This window comes from Lagenorhynchus albirostris, chromosome 15 (genome assembly GCF_949774975.1).
Source record: "Lagenorhynchus albirostris chromosome 15, mLagAlb1.1, whole genome shotgun sequence".
In the NCBI taxonomy this organism is placed as follows: Eukaryota; Metazoa; Chordata; class Mammalia; order Artiodactyla; family Delphinidae; genus Lagenorhynchus; species Lagenorhynchus albirostris.
In genome coordinates, this window is record NC_083109.1 from 36209372 (window position 1) to 36228718 (window position 19347).

The 19347-nt window shown below is 41.0% G+C and overlaps 1 protein-coding gene across 1 annotated transcript in view; it reads left to right on the forward strand.

The window, feature by feature from the left end:
- PLCB1 (phospholipase C beta 1) overlaps positions 1–14350 on the forward strand; it is a 753511-nt gene extending 739161 nt beyond the window's left edge. The window contains exon 33 of the mRNA XM_060122834.1: positions 14313–14350. The gene's annotated coding sequence lies outside the window, so the exon portion shown is untranslated. The remainder of the gene's footprint in view (positions 1–14312) is intronic.
- Positions 14351–19347: the final 4997 nt, after the last annotated feature.

Here is a 19347-nt window from a genome sequence, read left to right on the forward strand (position 1 = left end):
AAGTGGAGTCCGTATGTGAGTTTTTGTTGTGAAGCAGACCAGCGCCTGCTGGTGTAGCTCTTGGTTTGTTTTCTCTTGAGTTAACCAACATCTTGGTGGGCTTTTAATCCCTGAGGAGAACAGACTCATCAATAAACAGGTGGAACAGGTAAATTCAGGTATACGGCACAATCTGAAGAATTGTGGGCCCACCCTATTTCCAGGCTCTTGAAGTGCTACTATTGCTGAATCACTCTAGGGGGAAGATACTGCCTTCTCAAAGGACTCCTCTGGGGAGTAAATCCCATGTGATCTCATTTTTTTTCCAGCACTTTGGACTTTTCAATTTGTTTTCTCTTCCTTTAACTTACTTGATTCTCAAAACTGTTTTTTGCCTTAGGTAGGATCTTTAGTGGTAATCACTGTGCACAATAGAAAATTGAGGCCCTAGGGGCTTCCCTTCCCTGGTGGCGCAATGGTTGAGAGTCCGCCTGCCGATGCAGGGGACACGGGTTCGTGCCCCGGTGCAGGAAGATCCCACATGCTGCAGAGCGGCTGGGCCCGTGAGCCATGGCCGCTGAGCCTGCGTGTCCGGAGCCTGTGCTCGGCAACGGGAGAGGCCACGGCAGTGAGAGGCCCGCGTACCACAAAAAAAAAGAAAAAAAAAGAAAATTGAGGCCCTGCCATCTTGACTTTGGGTAAAATGCCTTTCTAGAAATTTGACTCAGTGATTCCAGAACAGGTGGCATTCAGAGTGTGCATGTATTTTGCAGAGCAATTTCTTTCCCTACTGGAGACTTTAAACAGTGGGAAGCCTCAGGACCCCTTGGTTGGGAGCTGGAAGCAGAATCAATCAAGAGCTGCAAAAGAACTTGGCACTTCTGCCTATGGTACATTCTGAATAATTTAGGTAACTATTCTCAAATTAAAAGCAGAGTCTAGACCCTAAAATAATGAACAGATTTTAAGAACACCTCACGTGGGCACTGTCTGGGCACTGACAGAAGGGCTTTAAATACAGCTTTCCTTCCAACCAGCTGGCAGCGGATGTTGGTGGTCTTGTTGGGGAGGCTGGTACTTGTGCCTCTGCTGGTCCTACCACCTGCAGAGAGACTTCATCAAGTGGCTTGATTAAGCCTCCTGATTGGGAAGTTTCTTGGAAAGTTCCTGTGTAGAGCATGTCGGTACAGCCTCACTTCCAAATATTTATCTACACATAGGCAGAAAGCAGTGGGCTCAGAAGGAAGAAATTAAAGAATTATTGCCAAGTGTAGGGTCTTGAAGAAAATCAGTTCATCAATTCAGAGGAAGCAGAATGCATAGCTGTAGGAGATAGCACTCAGGTGCACTCATGAGACATTCCTTGGGCAACTTCTGCTCAGTAAGAGCTCACCTTTGGATCTGTGCCTTCGAGTGACTTTCACTGCATTTCACCCTTTGGTTTCTGGTTTGGCTTGACCTGAGCTAGAAATTTGTTTCTTTTGTTAACACTGCATCTTCAGCTTTCTCCTCTTCGGCCTGCTTCCCCGTTGCCTTCTTTCTTTCTTTGAAAGGTATGTTTTTTTCGATTTTATTGAGAAATAATTGATGTACACCACTGTGTGTGATGAGAACCCTTAGGATTTACTCTTTTAACAGCTTTCCTTGTGTATCTATCTTACAGCAGTGTTAGCTATAGTCACTGTGTTGTACGTTACATCCTTAGTACTTTTTTATCTTGTAATTGGAAGTCTGTACCTTTTGACCACCTTCCTCCAGTTTCCCCTCCCCCACCCCTTGCCTCTGGTAACTACAAATCTGATCTTTTTTTCTATGAGTTTGATTTGTTGTTGTTGCTGTTAAACTTCCACATATAAGTGAGATAAACAATGTTTGTCTTTTCTCTGTCTGACTTAGTTCACTTAGCATAATGCCTTCAAAGTCCATCCATTTTGTCACAAATGTTAAGATTTCCTTGTTTTGTTTATGGCTGAATATATTCCACTGTATGTAATACCACTTCTTTATTCATTCATCCGTCAATCAACACTTAGGTTGTTTCCATGTCTTGGCTCTTATAAATAATGCTGCAATGAACATGGGATTGCAGATATCTTTTTGAGTTAGTGTTTTTGTTTCCTTTCAATATATTCTCAGAAATGGAATTGCTGGCTCATATGGTAGTTCTGTTTTTATTTTTTGAGGATCCTCCATACTGTTTTCCACAGAGGCTGTACCAATTTTCAATCCCACCAATACTGCACAAGGGTTCCTTCTTCTCTACATCTGTGCCAGCATTTGTTATCTCTTGTCTTTTTGATAATGGCCATTCTAACAGGCATGATGTGATATCTCATTGTGGTTTTAATTTCATTTCCCTAATGACTAGTGAAGCTAAGCATGTTTTCATGTACCTGTTGCCCTTTCTTATATCTTCTTTGAAGAAATGTCTATTCAGGTACTTTGACCATTTTTTAATTGGGTTCTTTGGGGTTTTTTGCTATTGAGTTTTATGAGTTTTTTTAATATATTTTGGATATGAACTCCATATCAGATATATGGGTTGCAAATTTTTTGTCCTATTCTGTAGGTTGTCTTTTCACTTTGTTGGTGGTTTCTTTAGCTGTGCAGAAGCTTTTTAGTTTAGTTAATGTAGTCTCAATTGTCTATTTTTTTATTTTGTTGCTTATGCTTTAGGTGTCATATTTAAGAAATCATTACCAATACCCATATCAAGGAGTTTTACACCTGTTTTCTTCTGGGAGTTTTATAGTTTCAGGTCTTACATTTAAGTCTTTAATCCATTGTGAGTTAATTTTTGTGAGTGGTGAAAGGTATGAGTCTAGTTTTATTCTTTTACATATGAATATCTAATTATCCTAGCACCATTTATTGAAGGGACTGTCTTTTCTCCATTAAGTGTTCTCGGCTCCCTTGTCAAATATTAATTGCCCATATATGCTTGGGTTTATTTTGCGCTCTCCATTCTTTGGTCTATTTTTTTGTTTTTATGCCAGTACCATACTCTTTTGATGACTATAATTTTATAGTATAACTTGAAATTAGGAAGTATAATACCTCCTGATTTGTTCTTCTTTCTCAGAATTTCTTTGGCTTTACAGGGTCTTTTGTAGTTCCATATAAATTTTAGAAGATTTTTTTTCTACTTCTGTAAAAAAAAAAACACCATTTGAATATTATAGGAATTGCATTGAATCTATAGATTGCTTTTGGTCAAATTAACATTTTAACAATATTATTTCTTCTAATCCATGAATATAGGATACTGTTCCATTTATTTTGTCTTCTTTTATTTCTTTCATTAGGGTCTTACAATTTTCAGAGTAGAGATGTTCCACCTCTTTAATTTTATTCCTAAATATTTTTTGGCTGCTATTGTAGATGGGATGGATTTCTTTATTTCTTTTTCAGAAATTTTGAATTCATTAATCAGATCTAACAATTTTTTGGTTGAGTCTTTAGGATTTTCTATATACAAAATCATGTCCTCTACAAATAGAGACAATTTTGCTTCTTCCTTTCCAATTCTGATATCTTTTATAACTTCTTCCTGCCTGATTGCTCTAGCTAGGACTTCTAGTCCTATGTTGAATAGGATTGGTGAGAGTGGGTACCCTTGTCTTGTTCCTGATCTTGCAGGAAAAGCTTTCAGTCTTTCACCATTGAGTATGATGTTAGCTGTAGCTTGTCATATATAGCTCTTATTATGCTGAGAAATGTTACCTCTATGCCGAAATTTGTTAAGAGTTCTTATCATGAATGGATGTTGAATTTTGTCATATGCTTTTTCTACATCTACTGAAATGATCCTATGGTTCTTTTCTTTCAGTCTATTCATGTGATGTATTCCATTGATTAATTTGCCTGTGTTGAACTATCCTTGCATCCCAGGTATAAATCCCATTTGGTTATTGTGAGTGATCCTTTTAATGCCCTGCTGAATTCAGTTTGCTAGTATTTTATTGAGATTTTTTGCATCTATATTCATCAGGGATACTGGCCTATAGTTTTCTTTTCCAGTACTGTCATTTTCTGATTTTGGTATCAGAATAATGCTGTCCTTGTGAAAAGTTTGGGAGTGTCCTCTCCTCTTTGATTTTTTGGAAGAGTTTGAGAAGGACTGGTGTTAATTCTTCTTTAAATGTTTGGTAAAATTCACAGTGAAGCCATCTGGTCCTAGGCTTTTCTCTGTTGGGAGTTTTTGATTACTGAAATAATCTTACTAGTAATTGATCTATTCAGATTTTCTATTTCTTTCTGATTCAGTCTCAGTAAGTTACATGTTTCTAAGAATTTTTTCATTTCTTCTAGGCTGTCCAGTTTGTTGGCTATAGTTGTTCATACCTGTTGCCTTCTTTCTAACACTCACCTGACCAGAAGTGACATTTCAGGGAAATTTCACACCCCATTCTTACTCAGATTTATCCCACTGCCTTCTTCACCTGGGGGTCAAGAAAGAGTTCTCAGAGTATCTCTGAATTCTGCTAAGGAAGAACCGTAAACTCTGCAAAGAAAGCACCATGGAGAGGAAAATATTCCTCAGAAAGCTTTTTTTTCTTAACTCTATCAGTTATCTATTATGCAACACACCATGCAAAACTTCATGGCTTAAAATGGCAAACATTTTACCTCCCAATTTTGAGTTGGCAGTTATGCTGGGCTCAGCTGGTTGGCTCTTCTGGTGCTATGTCTTGGCTCAGGCATCTACAGACTAGAGCTGATCAGCTGGCAAATTATGTCCTCAGGGTCTGGCTAATCTAAGATGGCCTCGCTCATATATGTTATGGTTGACTCACTGTTAGCTGGGATGATGGGGACAAATGAATCATGTGTTTCTCATCCTCCAGCAGGATAACCTGGGCTTGTTCATAAGGCAGCTTGATACCGTTCTGGGAGAAACTAGAAGTGTGTAAGACCTTTTGAAACATTGGTCAGAACTAGCATATTACTCTCATTGCATGCTATAGACCAAAGAAAGTCAAAAGACCAGCCCAGAATCAAGAGTTGGAGAAGTAAATGTGATGGATGGGTGTTGCTCCACAGGGAGGTAGATACAGGAGAGAGTGAAGAATTGAGGTCATTTTTGAATGACTCAGCCATGAGAACAGAACTACTAGCCTAAGTAGTCTTTTTTCCTGACCCCATAGGCCTCACACTCTGACCTTTGAGCCTTCAGAAGCAGTTCAGAAAGGTCAGGGTGGCTAACAGTTCCATCTGTATAAATCAACAAAATGGTTGTTGAATGGCTGCTCTTTCCAAAAGTTTCTCATTAATTACATCACAAGGTGAGAGAAGTTGTAGACCATGCTGTACATGCATAAGCAAAACCCTGGATGTGACCAGCACAAGGCTTTGGCCTGTGAGGACTTTTCACTCCAGTCACATTTTCCTTACTGAAAGAGCCATTTTGTGCTGTAGCTTTTTTGATCAGATTCTTGTATGCTTGGTCCTTGCCCTTCAGGGTCAGCTCTGGGATGCTCAGATCTTCTACCAAGCTGGATGTATTGGACCTATCATTCAGTCTGCATAGAGAGGGAGATGAAATAAAGACTTTCAGGCCTATTGAGGTTATGGCTGTATTTTTTTGTGTTTCAAAGTACAGCCAATTGTGTTCCCTAGACTGATGAATGACATTTTCCACAATCATCTAAATTGAGGGAGGTGTGGGGAGGTGTATATAACATCTTCTATAACATCTATTATCCATTTCTATAACATCTTCATTTATTGCAGTGATTCTGCTCCTTCAATATACTGATGCACATGGGCGTGACTCTTCTTCATCAGGACCAGAACTCTATGCATACAGTCACCAAAATAGCATCCCTGCCATGCCATGGCTGGGTCTCCCTAGACTGACAATTCTGTTACATGCTTCCTTCATTGCTCAGAGTTCACCTGGCTGTATGGGCTGCTGGACCAGATAATATGTGATTGAGACCCTCATTTTGGTTTTGGTTATGAAGAGGGCTACACTTTACTCTTCTTCTTATACTTACTGTCTCCCATCAAATGGAAATAATAATCAGACAGTAGAATATTCCTCACAATTACAGGATATTAACCTCTGTTACTCACAATTTCTGTGACAGAACCACAATCCCACCTCCACACAGAACACCTCCTCTCTGTATTTGGAGTTTTACCCCCAATCACGTCATCCTACTGGTTTTTCCTGATGCCAGCCTCAATTTCTACTCTCATGGTTAAAAAATAACTAGCTGAGCTTTGTTCTTAAGTGTAGGTTTTGTTGTTTTCCAGTTATGATGAGGTCAACAGATCAGGAGAAGGCTGCCATTGAAAAGGGTTTATTACTCACAGTTTCTAAGAGGAGGGGCCATGCTACATGCCACAGGGCCACATGGGGAAGCACCAGAGTCAGTCAGGAGGCAAAGGGAGTGAGGAGAAAGTGTGGGTGAGAGCTTTTTTGTGTTTCCATAGGAAGACATGAGCAAGGCAGGGTAAGCAGCCTTAGGATTACCTAGTCTGAATAATTTCAGTGGGCTCTGAGGTGTAGGGGCTGTCCTGAGTTGTCTGGTGCCTGGCCCAGAGTGATTAGTGCAGGGGAATGTTGGCCTGGAGTGTCAAAGCTAGATGAAGGAGCTAGTTTGCAGTTATGGGCTTTGGATTGGTTGGTTTGCATTTGAAAGGTACACTTAGAGGTAAGTTCTTTGCTATCTCTAAGAACTGGCAAGCCCTGGGAGGGGCAGTCTTTCCCCTTCAGCAGGGCCCCAGATGCCAGAGCATCAAGAATACAGAAAATAAGAAGATATAGTTATACAAGTTTCCAACCCTTTCTAATAGCCATTTTCAGAATAAACCAGCTATTGACTATTTGTGGTCCCTAGAGAGCCCTTGCACATAGGGTACCCCACCTCCACTGTGCTCTCTGCCTACTTTGCACCAACACTGGAACTTTCCTCACAATACAAAGAGTTGGATGTATCTTCCCACCTCCACCTCCCACTGTCCTTCCCACTGGCTTCTATGTGCTTTGATTCAAATGGCCTGCATCTGTCACTCTGTTCATAGACGTGCTTTGGCCCACTAGAGCTGTTGTGCCCCCTACTCCCGAGAGTGCTAAGTGCCTTAGAGTCTGTGCATTCACCCTTCTCCTTGCCCTCTGTGACAATAAGTCTAAGACTGACTTATATGTAATGTAAAAGTGAGCTCCCTTCCCTCCAGTGGGGAAAAACTCTGAGGTGTGTGTATTTTATGCTCCAGAGCTGCCTCGCAGGATCAGCCTGAGGCTGGGGTCTCACCAGAAACCACATCTTCTCTGGCCTCTTCTCCTGCCCTGTCATGCACCCACCACACTCCGTTTCTGGTTTCTCCTGGGCATGTTGCCTTTTGAAAACAAAGCACTGCACACAAATCCTTATCTCAGGATCTGCTTGTGGGTAACCTAACCTAAGACAAAGAGGAAACTAGAAGAATCTGTGTGGGCTATGGAAGATGCCTGGTGGAACTATAACCATCCACAAGCCTTGTAGACAGCTTGGGTCAAATGCTCAAAGATGTCCACCTCAAAACCTGTTATTATGAATCGGCTTTCTTCACCATCTCCCCAGTAAAATCAGTTTCCACAATGAGTCTTGGGGTGTGTGACTTCTGGGGGAAAAATCCCCACTGACAGTCTCGTAGAGATGCCTCCTTACCCTGTCTCCCAGACCATAGCTTATTGCATCCATCCTGATCCAAAGCAGTCCATGTTGGCACTTCAGCAGCCTGTGTGGCCCAGCCTGATAACATAGAGTAGACCAGTGAGATTCAATTCTTGGAAATGCAGATTTGTAAACAGAGGGACTAAGGCAGTGAGCAGCAGAGTAAGAACATGGCGAATGCAACCCATGTTGCAATGATGAATAGGCTCAGGAATATCATGAGATATGCCCAGGGAACCCATTTCATTGACTAAACATCCTGCAATGTTTTGATGCTATCCTTCCTGAGTGCATCACATGTAGGAGAAATGTAATCAGCATTACCTTTCTTCAATCTTCTCACAAAATAATCTAGACACTCCTGTGCCCCTTTCTTTGTTTACCAGTAACAATGTATTTTTTTGTGGGAAATATTTTGAAGTTGCTTTGGGGAATATTAACATGTCCAGAGCACTCTTTGTTTCACGAAAATGTCAATGCAGCTGCAGATGCTAAGGAGCCTTAAAACTGAGGGAGAACAAGATAAAAATCCATATACTTACTGTAAGATAGCATACATTTGGCTCTCCCGTTAGAGAAGAGGAATGGCAGACTGGGGGTGGGATAAGCTCCCAGCCAGACCTCCCCTACATAGACCTGCCTTTTGCTTCTTTGTTCCTTCCGGGCAGAGGGATGCCTGGGAGGGAGAAGGGGGCAAAGGGGATGGAATGCTGTCATTTTTTTTTTGATGCTTCAGTTCTTCTTCCCTTTCCCTGGGGGCTTGAGATATCCTTTGCATGTGGTTGATTATAAAGCCTCAATGTTAACTCATTTGAAACACTGGGTACAAGAGCATTTTCCCTACTTACAGCCATTCTGGGTCTAATCAAATAATTATCGCAGCAGCTGTATGACTCTCCCCACAGACCCTCAGCCCACCCCTGAGTCATCTGCAGCTGTGGTGGGGACAGTTTTTGCTCGCTTCATCTGCTCCCAACCTGAAGCATCTGCTTCTCGCTTTTTCACTGTTTGAGGGCTTTCTCCAGAGCCTCAGAAGCTGCCTCAGCCCACCTGAATAAACTGAGAAAGCCAGTTGATCAAAGAGATCAGGAGAGAAATCAAGTTATCATAACTACTACAAGCCTATATGGTGCCTTTTGCAGATTTCAGAAAGGTTTCATTTCCTCAAGACACTTTACTTTCATTTACTGAAACATTTTGTAATATAGGACAAGGCACTTTTAATGTCATCTGCCAGAAAATTGTCATAATAAATACAGAATGTATAATAGATAAGATGTGCAAGGCTAACGCTGAGCACCCAGCTTTCACAATCAGATGTAGCGACTCTGGTTTTTTACCTTGGTTCCAATGTGAATTCCTGTTCCCCTATGGATCAGCTAGGTCAGATTCCTAATCTCGGATTCTGGTGAGAATTCTCACTGCATTCTTTCTGTCCTTAAACAGAGTTTGAGTGGGTCTCTGGCCTTAGACTAATAACAAAAAAGTCCTCTGTCACCTCTCTCAATTACTATGGACAGGGCAGGACCCTCAGGGCCAATGGTAAAATCAGTTACTAGTTTTCAAATTTGTTAAATGGATATTGATGAATTCTAGATAGGAATCCAGCTAAATAACTTAAATGAATTTTTAATTATATGAACTAATTCAGGTGCATATAATTCTTAACATAGAATATAGATTTTTAATAGTGTTTCTCTTTATTTAGAAAAATTATGTGTACTAGTCAGGTTTCTCTGATGATTATGCTCCATAACAAACAATTCCAAAATCTCAGCAGCTTGAAACAACAAACATTTGTTTTACTATCACAGGTCTGCTGGCTGACTGTGGTTTAGCCATTTTGGGCTGCACTGGGCTGGGCTGGACCCCAAATTGAGTTAAGTTTGGGTCTTCTTTACATCCTCTCCAGGCCTCAGGCTAAAGGAACAACAGCTACGCAGGGCACACTCTTCTGAGGGTCAAGAGCAGGAGCGTAAGAAGCCAAGGCAAACCATGCAGGCACATTTAAAGGCCCTGTTTGGACATCCCATGTCAAGTCTATTCACATTTCATTGACCAAATAATATCCTTGGGCTGAGTCCAGTATCTGAGGAGAGGGGACGTATACTATGCCTAGTAGAGTGAGAGGCACAGCACAAATAGCAAAGGGTGTGCACGTGTAATTCTATTACTCAAAGGGAGTGAAGCGTTAGAAATCTACCACAATATGGAAAATTTTAAACATATCCAAAAGTAGAGAGAATGTCATAATAATTCCCAGTGTACCTGTCATACAGCTACAACAACCCTCTCACTACTAATCTTGATTCACTACCCCTCACTGCCTCATTATTTTGAAGCAAATCCTGGATATTATGAGTGCCTTTTAAGGGAAGAAAGTGAATCTATATTTTTGTAGGACACTTGAGATTACTTAGGCCTCAAAGAGTTTATAAAACAATAAAAGGGATTTACTGGTAAGTTAACTTGATGTGAAATAAAGCACAAGAACATGTTCAACAATATTGAGAGTTGATTCCAAGATGTTGTCCTGGACAGTTTACACTGAATATTGACGAGTTTTATATTTAACTGCCTGGTCTAGTTGGAATAATGAATAGTACAAAAAAAATACCTAAAAGTAAACGCCTACTCTTTATCTAGTTCATGAACCCTAGTGACAGAAGAGGAGGAAGAAGAGAAAACGAAAATTTAAAGTAACAGAATTTTAATATGCAAACCGAAGTTAATTTATCTGTGGACTAGAATTGTATTGCTTTTGGCCAAAACCTCACTTCCTCAAGACACTTTATTTTCATCTATTGGAACATTTTTAAATAATGGACAGTTACAAAAATAAACTTCAAATGTGTTACAAATGTCAAACGAGAACAAGATTTTTAAGTACAAAAATGAGAAATATTTCAGTGTGTTCAATAAAAATAATCCTCAGAACAATTTATTAAAATATTATTTTTAACTCATATTTTAAATATCTCAACTTCTGAAATGGCCAATGGAAATCCATTTTTAAAGTCATGTGTTTGATTACTATATAGTTTGCTAGAGATGCCATAACAATACCTAAAGCGGGGTGGCTGAAACAACAGAATTTATTTCCTCACAGTTCTGGAGGCTGGAGGTCCAAGATCAGGGTGCTGGAAGGTTTCTTTTCTCTTGAGACCTCTTTCCTGGGTTTGTAGATGGCCATCTCCTCGCTGTGTCCTCACATGGACTTTTCTCTGTGTGTACACATCACTGGTATCTCTCCCTCTTTTTATAGGGATAAGAACACCAGTCATATTGCATTAGGATCTCACCCTTATGATCTCATTTAACTTTAATTACATCTTTAAAGACTCTATCTCTATATACAGTCACAAGGGGGAGGGTGGTTTAGGGATTCAATGTATGAATTTTGGGGGGAACACAATTCAGTCCATAACAATTACATCAGTCAGTAAGTATTATGACAACCATTTATAACCAATATCACTACTAATAATAGTTAATTAGCTTACAACATAACTAATATTAGTTAATAGGTGGTAATATAGCACTCACTACACACCAGGAACTCTTCTATGTGCTTTCAAATACTGTATTAACTTCATTTTTAATAAATCCTGTTATGTATGTACTATAATTTCTCCATTTTACAGATTTTCATCTCATTACAGATAAGGCACAGAGAGGCTAAGTAAAGAAGTAGAGACAGCCTTGCCAGTTAATTGCAGGATGTCCATTTAAATTTGAATTTCAGATCAACAACAAATAACTTTTTAGTATATGTATGTCCCATATATGGCATATCATATGCTTATACTAAAAAAAAACGGTATATTGTTGACCTGAAATTCAAATTTAACTGGGCATCCTGTATTTTTATTTGCTGAATCTTGTAACCCTAATTAGAGGCAAGGTGTGTTTTCTATTATACTGGAGCAGGATTTTAAGTTCTATTCAAGAGATCCTAGAACTTTCTAGAAATATATTTGGAGGTTGCCAAGAGGGCAAAAGGGAAGATGAATAGTCAGATCTCCCCTTTCAAATACAGCAACTCCTCTTTAACCTTTTATACACTGAGATTTCCTATAAATGCTCATTTGAGAAAAAAATATATTTTCTTGACCTAAAAAAAAAAGTTTACAAACCATTATATTTCAGGTAAAGCTAGCATACATTTTGGGTTGGTTTTCCTTTCTTTCTTTTTTTTTTTTGGTTTGGTTTTGGGTTCTTTTGTGGGGGGGGTTATTTTCCCAAAATTTTACCTTTGGCTTCTCCAACCTTGATATTCTCTAACTCAGTTTCCTCCACTAAGAACAATCAAGGTTGGCCATTTGCTTGGAGGACTCTGAAAGAATTTTCAATTATGGTCAAAGACCTACAGGCCACCCAGTTTTTGTAAATAAAGTTGTATTGGGGTACAGCATTATTCACTCATTTACATATTATCCACAGCTGCTCTGGGGCTATAAAGGTAGATTTGAGTAGTCAAGAGAGAGACCATATGTCCCAGAAAGCCAAAAATATCAATATTTATTATCAGGCTCTTTACCAAAAATTTTTTGCTAACTCCAAATCTATAAGAATCTGCTTCTGATGGCTGATGGAATAGTTTAGAAACAAGTTGTCGTGAAGATTGTTCTGAGTTTAGAAGAAGCAAGATTGACTGGGCAGATTGATTTTCTATGATAACTCAGTTACTTTATGTCACTTGAAAAAACTGTACTATAAAATAGTACAGCTATTAGACCAAGTGTTTCTATTGAAATTTCAGTCACATGGATTGTTGCTGGTAATGACCTGTAATTCGGCAGAGATAAAATAGAAATGAAATTTCACTGGGGAAAAACTCTATCATTATTTTCTGTACCGTTTGTGTCTCTTCAAAAGTGATCCGTGAAGCAGAAAGTCCATCATTTCTTCCCTAATTTCAGATCACTCTTGAGTCAAGTCTCTAACAAATTACAATAATCAGCAACATTAGAATTACAGACAAGGTATTCCAGGCCACTGGACACTTAGAATAACCTAAAAGGGTTTAGGTTGACTATCCCAGGATTAGCAATGGAAATTTTAATAGAGCTGCTGTGTCTTTGAAGTCACATCTTACCAGCACCTTTGTCTTCCTTCATGAAAAGTTGTCCATAACTGCATTATCCAGCACTAGACCCTAGAGAACTCAGTTCATAATTTGCTGCTTCATGTAGCATTTTAAACAGTTATTCCCTGTAGCTCCCCAGATTCTTCCTGAATAATCAATAACCATAATTACTCTAGGGCCATGAGGGGAAGTAATACCATTTAGAGAAATGTTAATACTATGAAAATCAGATGGTAGATCTAGCTGGTATGTGTATTGCTGATATTAATTTTCTTTCCTTTTTCTTGTCCAAAGAAAGTAAGAAAATATTTTAAAGGAAGGATGTTATGATATAATTTAATTTTTTAATGCATGAAAAGATAGTCATATTCATTGAAACACCAATTTTTGCACTATTACTGTGGTTTGAATTTCCTTCCCTTTGAAGCCTTGAAAGGAGTATATTAATAGTAGTTTTCAAAAACCTATTCATTATAAATGAGAAGACAATCCTTTTACACCATTTATGATGTCTACAGAAATATGTTAGAGACCACCTCCCTAAGAATGAGACATCCCTTGGTCCAAACAAGGATCAGTCATTTTAGAGACTTCTTGAATGTGTAAAAAATGGTTTAAACAGATGGGGCAGTTAGGGAGGCCAGTGAGTGCCATCTTGTTTGATTGGTGTTACCTTGGTGCTGTGTCTGCCTTGGTGCTTCATTTGGGATTGGCATTGGTCCAAAGACACCACCTCAGAATGAGGCAAACTGATTTATGTCCAGGGCTCAAAGAATAAATGCCCCCCCCAGGGCCACAGGAAGATGTACGTGGATTTCCAGATAGAACTTGGGAAGGAGTCACCCCAGGAGACCCATCATGAGGCTGGGTGTTCTCCAGCCGGAATGAATCTCCACTTTCTTTCTCTAATAGATATGGAAAAAAATAATCAGCCTGTGAGACTCCACACTTAAGGTAGAAGAATGAGGGTATTCAAAAACCCAGACACAGCCCCAGTAAAGCCAATAAACTACGCTAAATACAGAAAGTCGTCCTAAGCCGTGACGGCCTAGAGCCACTGCTTACTATTGTGTGATTTGTGTACTGTACTCCAGTTAAGAATCTTTCATTTGGACTGTGGTATTACAACTATTTGTGCCAGGGTAATTCTTTTTTAAATATCACTTTTTTCTTTTGTTCTCTGTGAAAGAATAATTCATTCATTCATTCATTAACAAGATGTGGATTTAGTGTCTTCTATCACATAGTAAGAGCTATGGATACCAAGGTCATTGGTGACCTTGACAAGAGCAATCTCCACAGAACGTGGGGCAAGCGTGGACTAGGCTGCATTCAAGGAGGGGACACAATGAGCCATTGTCCATGAAGGGGAATAGAGACATTTCACAACAGTTGGAGGGAGAGAGGTAGTGCTTTGGGTTGAATCATGTCCCCCAAAAGATATATTCAAGTCAACTCTTGATCCCTGTGAATGTGAGCTTATATGGAAATAGGGTTTTGCAGATGTAATACTTAGTTAAGACGAGATCATATTGGTGTCAGGTGAGTCCCTAATTCAGTATGGCTGTTGTCATTATAAGAAAAGAGGAAGAGATGGAGACACACGAGAGGCAGAGTTTGGGGTGATGCTGCCACAAGCCACTAAACACCTGGGGCCACCATAAGCTGAAAGAGGTAAGGAAGTATTTTCCCCCAGCAACTTTGAAGAGAGGATAGTCTTGCCAACACTCTGATTTCTCACAGGAATCTGAAGCAGATCATCAGCTGAGGGGGTGGAGATGTATGTGTCTTGGGGATGGCGAAGGGGCTGAGTAGGAAGTTAGAGAAGAGGTGAGAAGGTGTGGAGGAGTCACTTGGGAAACCAGGACATTGAATATTCTTGGGAAGTATTAAAGGATTCCAGGCCCATTTGATATTAGTGGCCTTAAATTTGAAGTAAGACCAGTCAGCATGGTTGTGTGTTTCCTTCACAAACGGTCTGTGGTTCTGGGGCTGGTGTGGAATGGGCAGGTATTTAGCTTTAAGAGGGGTTTTGTGTTGGGTTATTTATTTTTTCTTTTCTTGCCAAGTGACTATGAAGAAGCTGGAATTAAAATAGATCACAAGGAGTGACTTTAATAATTCTCCAAAGTGAGCAACTTATTGTAGATTGGAGATTTTGCTGAGAGGTCAGAGAGTAGCTGAGTGGAGCCTGGGAGTACCAATCTCAGGAGAACCCATCAGACACGGCTTTATGTCTCTGACCCAGGCCAGGGTACAGAGAAGTTGCTGGAAGAAGGCAATCTTATTCCTGGCTTTTGTAAAAGGAAAGAATGAGGATGTGGCGGCAGGTTCCTGGGTCTGGAGATTCCCCAAGACTGGGCAACAAAGGCAGGGCTTGGGGCCCCAGTTCTGAGGATCCAAGATGGATCCTTGAGAAGGGGAAGGACCTCCAGGGGTTGCTGCAAGGATGCCGGGGGCATCCTTCCGGCACTGAGGCCCTGGGCCTCACAGAGGTCCCATGTTTCCTGGAAGCCCAGTGGTTTCAAAACTCTGCGTAGGGATGTCAGGGCGATCTGGCTGCGACATCTGTCACTGCATTGATCGCCAGGGTTGATTCGGCTGATCTGGCTGGCTAGGCGGGTGTCCCCTTCTTCCCTCACTGCTCCATGTGTGTCCCTCCTGAAGCTGCGCGCTTGGTCGAAGAGGACCACCTTCTCCGATAGAGGAGGACCGTTCTTCGGTCAAGGGTATACGAGTAGGTGCACTCCCCTGCTAGAACCTCCAGACAAGCTCTCAAAACTCTGCGTAGGCTCAGACAATTGGCCAACCATCATAGACCGAGGAAGGGAGGGGCCTCACAAAATGCTTCTGTGCCTGAGACCTCCCCTCCTCCCTACTCCAGGTTTGCTGTGACCTTGTAGCTGAGGTGGGGGTGAGGGCCCTCATACTAATTCAGAGGAATGTCCAACAGCCTAATGTCACAGGGGATCAGAGTCAGGTAATTTGATTTTTAAGGAAATTAAGAAAGGTGCCATCTGTGTCTCAAAAACACTGTGTTGAAGGAAAGAAGCCAGACATTTATACGAAGTTCAAAAGCAGGGAAATCTATGATGATAAGGATCAGAACAGCAGTTTCCTCTGGCGGGGAGGAGGGGGCAATTGACTGAAGAGGGGATGATGAGATTTTCTGGGGTGATATCGATGTTCTTCTCTTGACCCAGGCAAAGGTTATGCCTCCATCAAACTGTATGTGAAGACTTGTCCATTTCACTGCACGTACATTATGTCTCAGTAGAGTATTGACTTGGCGCTCCACTGGAACCCCATGAAGGAAGGAAGAAGGAGGGAGGGATGGAGGAAGGAAAGGCAGAAATAAAGGTGCCACCAATTGTTTACCCAGAGCTGTCACAGCTGAGTCACACACTTTACACATTTGCCGCCTGTTTGTTTCACAAACTTTTATTGAGCACCTGGTCTGTGCCAAGGGCCAGAGAGAAAAAGTGGAAGCGAATAGGTAAGTACACAGGGCTCAGACCTGGAGGGATTAGTTCTCTCTGGAGGCGAAGGGGCTGTGCTCCTGGGAAAGGTCTGAAGAGGGGTTGAAGGGGCACATGGGCTGCAGGGATGGGGGTTCCTGAGACCCGAATCCACCTGTGCTCACACTTCCATTTCTCCTTAAAAACCTGAACATAAACCCACGATCTTGAAGCCCAGGACTTCCCCGTGGAAGATGCTTGTGACTGATGCTGATGTGATGCTAAGCCTGGGAAACGATTCACAGGGACACAGGACTGCCCTGAGGAGACTTGGGAAAATGACATTTCCTCAGGCTGGAGGACTTCCTGAGGTGACTTTCCAAAACATTGGGTTAAATTTGCTTGATTGTTTATCTTCTTCAGTTTTCTTCTGGAAAAAAACATGTCCCTCTGGATCTTGATATCAATAAAGAGAACATTTGAGACTATTATAAACATTGATGGACATTTGTTAAGGGTAACAGAAAACAGCAACACCACTCACTGAAAATGACGACACACAGCCTTCCATGGAGCCATTTCTCTGCCACGAACTTAAAGCTTAAATAATGTCAACTCTGGCTTCTCAGCATTTTGATCTCAGAGAAAGAACTCATTACCCATCCTCTCCTGTCATTTAAATGAAAACTTCCCAGGACGCCATTCATCAGGAGTTTGGAAGTAAAATTTAAATGTGTTTTGTAAGGCAGCATTTTGCTGACACCCTATAATCTAGGTTGTAACACCATTTTGCTAAGAGGCAGAGGTTTCTTTCTTCCTGTTCTTCAAATGAATTGGAGATGTCCTGAGACAGTGGTTCTCAAAGTGTGGTCCCTGGGCCATCACCGCCAGCATCACCTGGGAGCTCATTAGAAGTATAAATTATCTGATTCCACCCCAGATGTACTTAATCGGAATCTCTAGGGGTGCACCCAGTAATCCATGTTTTAACAATCCCTCTGATACATGCTGAAGTTTGAGAAATGCTGTTCTGAGAAAATCAGAAGCTAGGCTCTCTCTGGTACCAGTTCAGTGAATTCAGCTCCCATTAAAGACTTTCAAAATAACAGTAACTTAAACAAGGTAGAAGTTCATTTTTCCAACATATAAAAGAAGTTCAGAGGTGGATGTGCAGAGCTAGTATGAATGCTCCATGGTGTCAGAGGAAACCTAGGTTCTTTCTATTTTTCTGCCCTGCCATCCTTAATATATGTTTTCCACTCTCGAGATGACTTTGTGGTTCAAAATGGCTGCTGGAACTCCAGATATTACATCTCTGTTCCAGGCAAGAAGCAGGAGGAAGAGGGAGAGCGAAAGTAAGGTCCATTCTATCTGTTTACATCTCTCTAAAGGAGTTCTCCCAAAAGTCCAACCCAAGCGTTCCTACTTATATTTTGAGGTCTCCCATAGTTTTTAAGAGAGGTTTGGGAATGCAGTCTTTTGCTTGGATTGAAATTACATTTATTGAGTAGCAACTTACTTTCTCTGCCACCACAGTTCCAGACCCTCGTCCATACAAATACACACAACTCCAGATATAAAACAAGGTCAAATTCTTATATATCAAAGAAAAATCAAATGTGATTTTGACTGTATTTTTTTTTGAATTTTATGAAAGAATATGAAATCACATAGTCAGAATCTCATAGATTATCTTTTTCAAACTTTTCATTTCACAGATGAACAAACTGTGGCCACAAGAGGTAGATTTTCATGTCCATGGAGTACAGAGATGATTAGGATCAGACCTGGGGTACTAGAACCTAAGGGAGATTGGAATAGATGTGTGATGTTTAAGTTCATGTGTCAACTTGACTGGACCATGGGGTGCCCAGATATTGGGTCCCACATTACTCTGGATGTGTCTGTGAGGGTGTTTCTGGATGAGATTAGCATTTGAATTTGTAGACTGAGAGAGCCGATTGCCCTCCCCAGTGTGGGTGGGCTGAATAGAATAAAAGGCTGAGTCAGAGAAAATTCTCATTTTTTCCTGACTGTCTTCAAGCTGGGACATTGGTCTTCTCCTGCCTTTGGACATGGACTCACCTCAAAACCATGGTCTCTCCTGGTTCTCAGTCCCTTGGACTCAAACTGGAGCTGTACCTTCAGCTTTCCTGGGTCTCCAGATTGCCCACTGTAGACCTTGGACTTTTCAGCCAACATAATCCTGAGCCAATTCCATATAGTACATCCCTATATCTATCTATCTATCTATCTATCTATCTATCTATCTATCTATCATCTACCTATCATCTAGCATCTCCTACTGGTTTTGTTTTTATGGAGAACCTAAATGAATACAAAATCTGAGCCTTCCCAAAATACATTCTGAAGCAGTAAACTCATGAGAGACTCCATGGAAAAAGAACTCTCTGGTCAAATGTTATCAGTCAACATAGCAAAGAACCTGGAACACACTATAATTAGAAGAAAAAAAAGGCTGATCTTCTTAGAAAAGACATCTACATATCTAACAGACATACTGCTTATCATTTAGAGTGAGTTCTTAGAATGGTAAGAAATAAAATTGCTGCATTGGTGGGGGCTTCCCTGGTGATGCAATGTTTAAGAATCCACCTGCCAAAGCAGGGGACATGGGTTCGAGCCCTGGTCTGGGAAGATCCCACATGCCACGGAGCAACTAAGCCCATGAGCCACAGCTACTGAGCCCGCATGCCACAGCTACTGAAGCCCACGTGCCTGGAGCCTGTGCTCCGCAACAAGAGAAGCCGCTGCAGTGAGAAACCCACACACCTCAACGAAGAGCAGCCCCTGCTCGCCACAGCTAGAGAAAGCCCATGCACAGCAAGGAAGCCCCAAAACAGCCAAAAATAAATAAATAAAATAAATAAATTTATTTTAAAAAAAAAACTGTTGCATTGGGAATAATTTCTATTGTAAATTCTCAGGAATTATTTCTGAACTCCTGGGGCCTGCTTAGACTACTGTAGGGTCCACTCATGGTACATGGACCAGTCATGACGCCTGCATTCTCAGCCTGGGGAGAGGGGAAAGACTGCAGAGAGGAAAGCGGGGTGAAAAAGAGGTGAATGGGGTAAAGAAAAGCAGTGCGCCTGCCTCCAGATCACTTTGACACAAGAATCCTGATTAACTCATA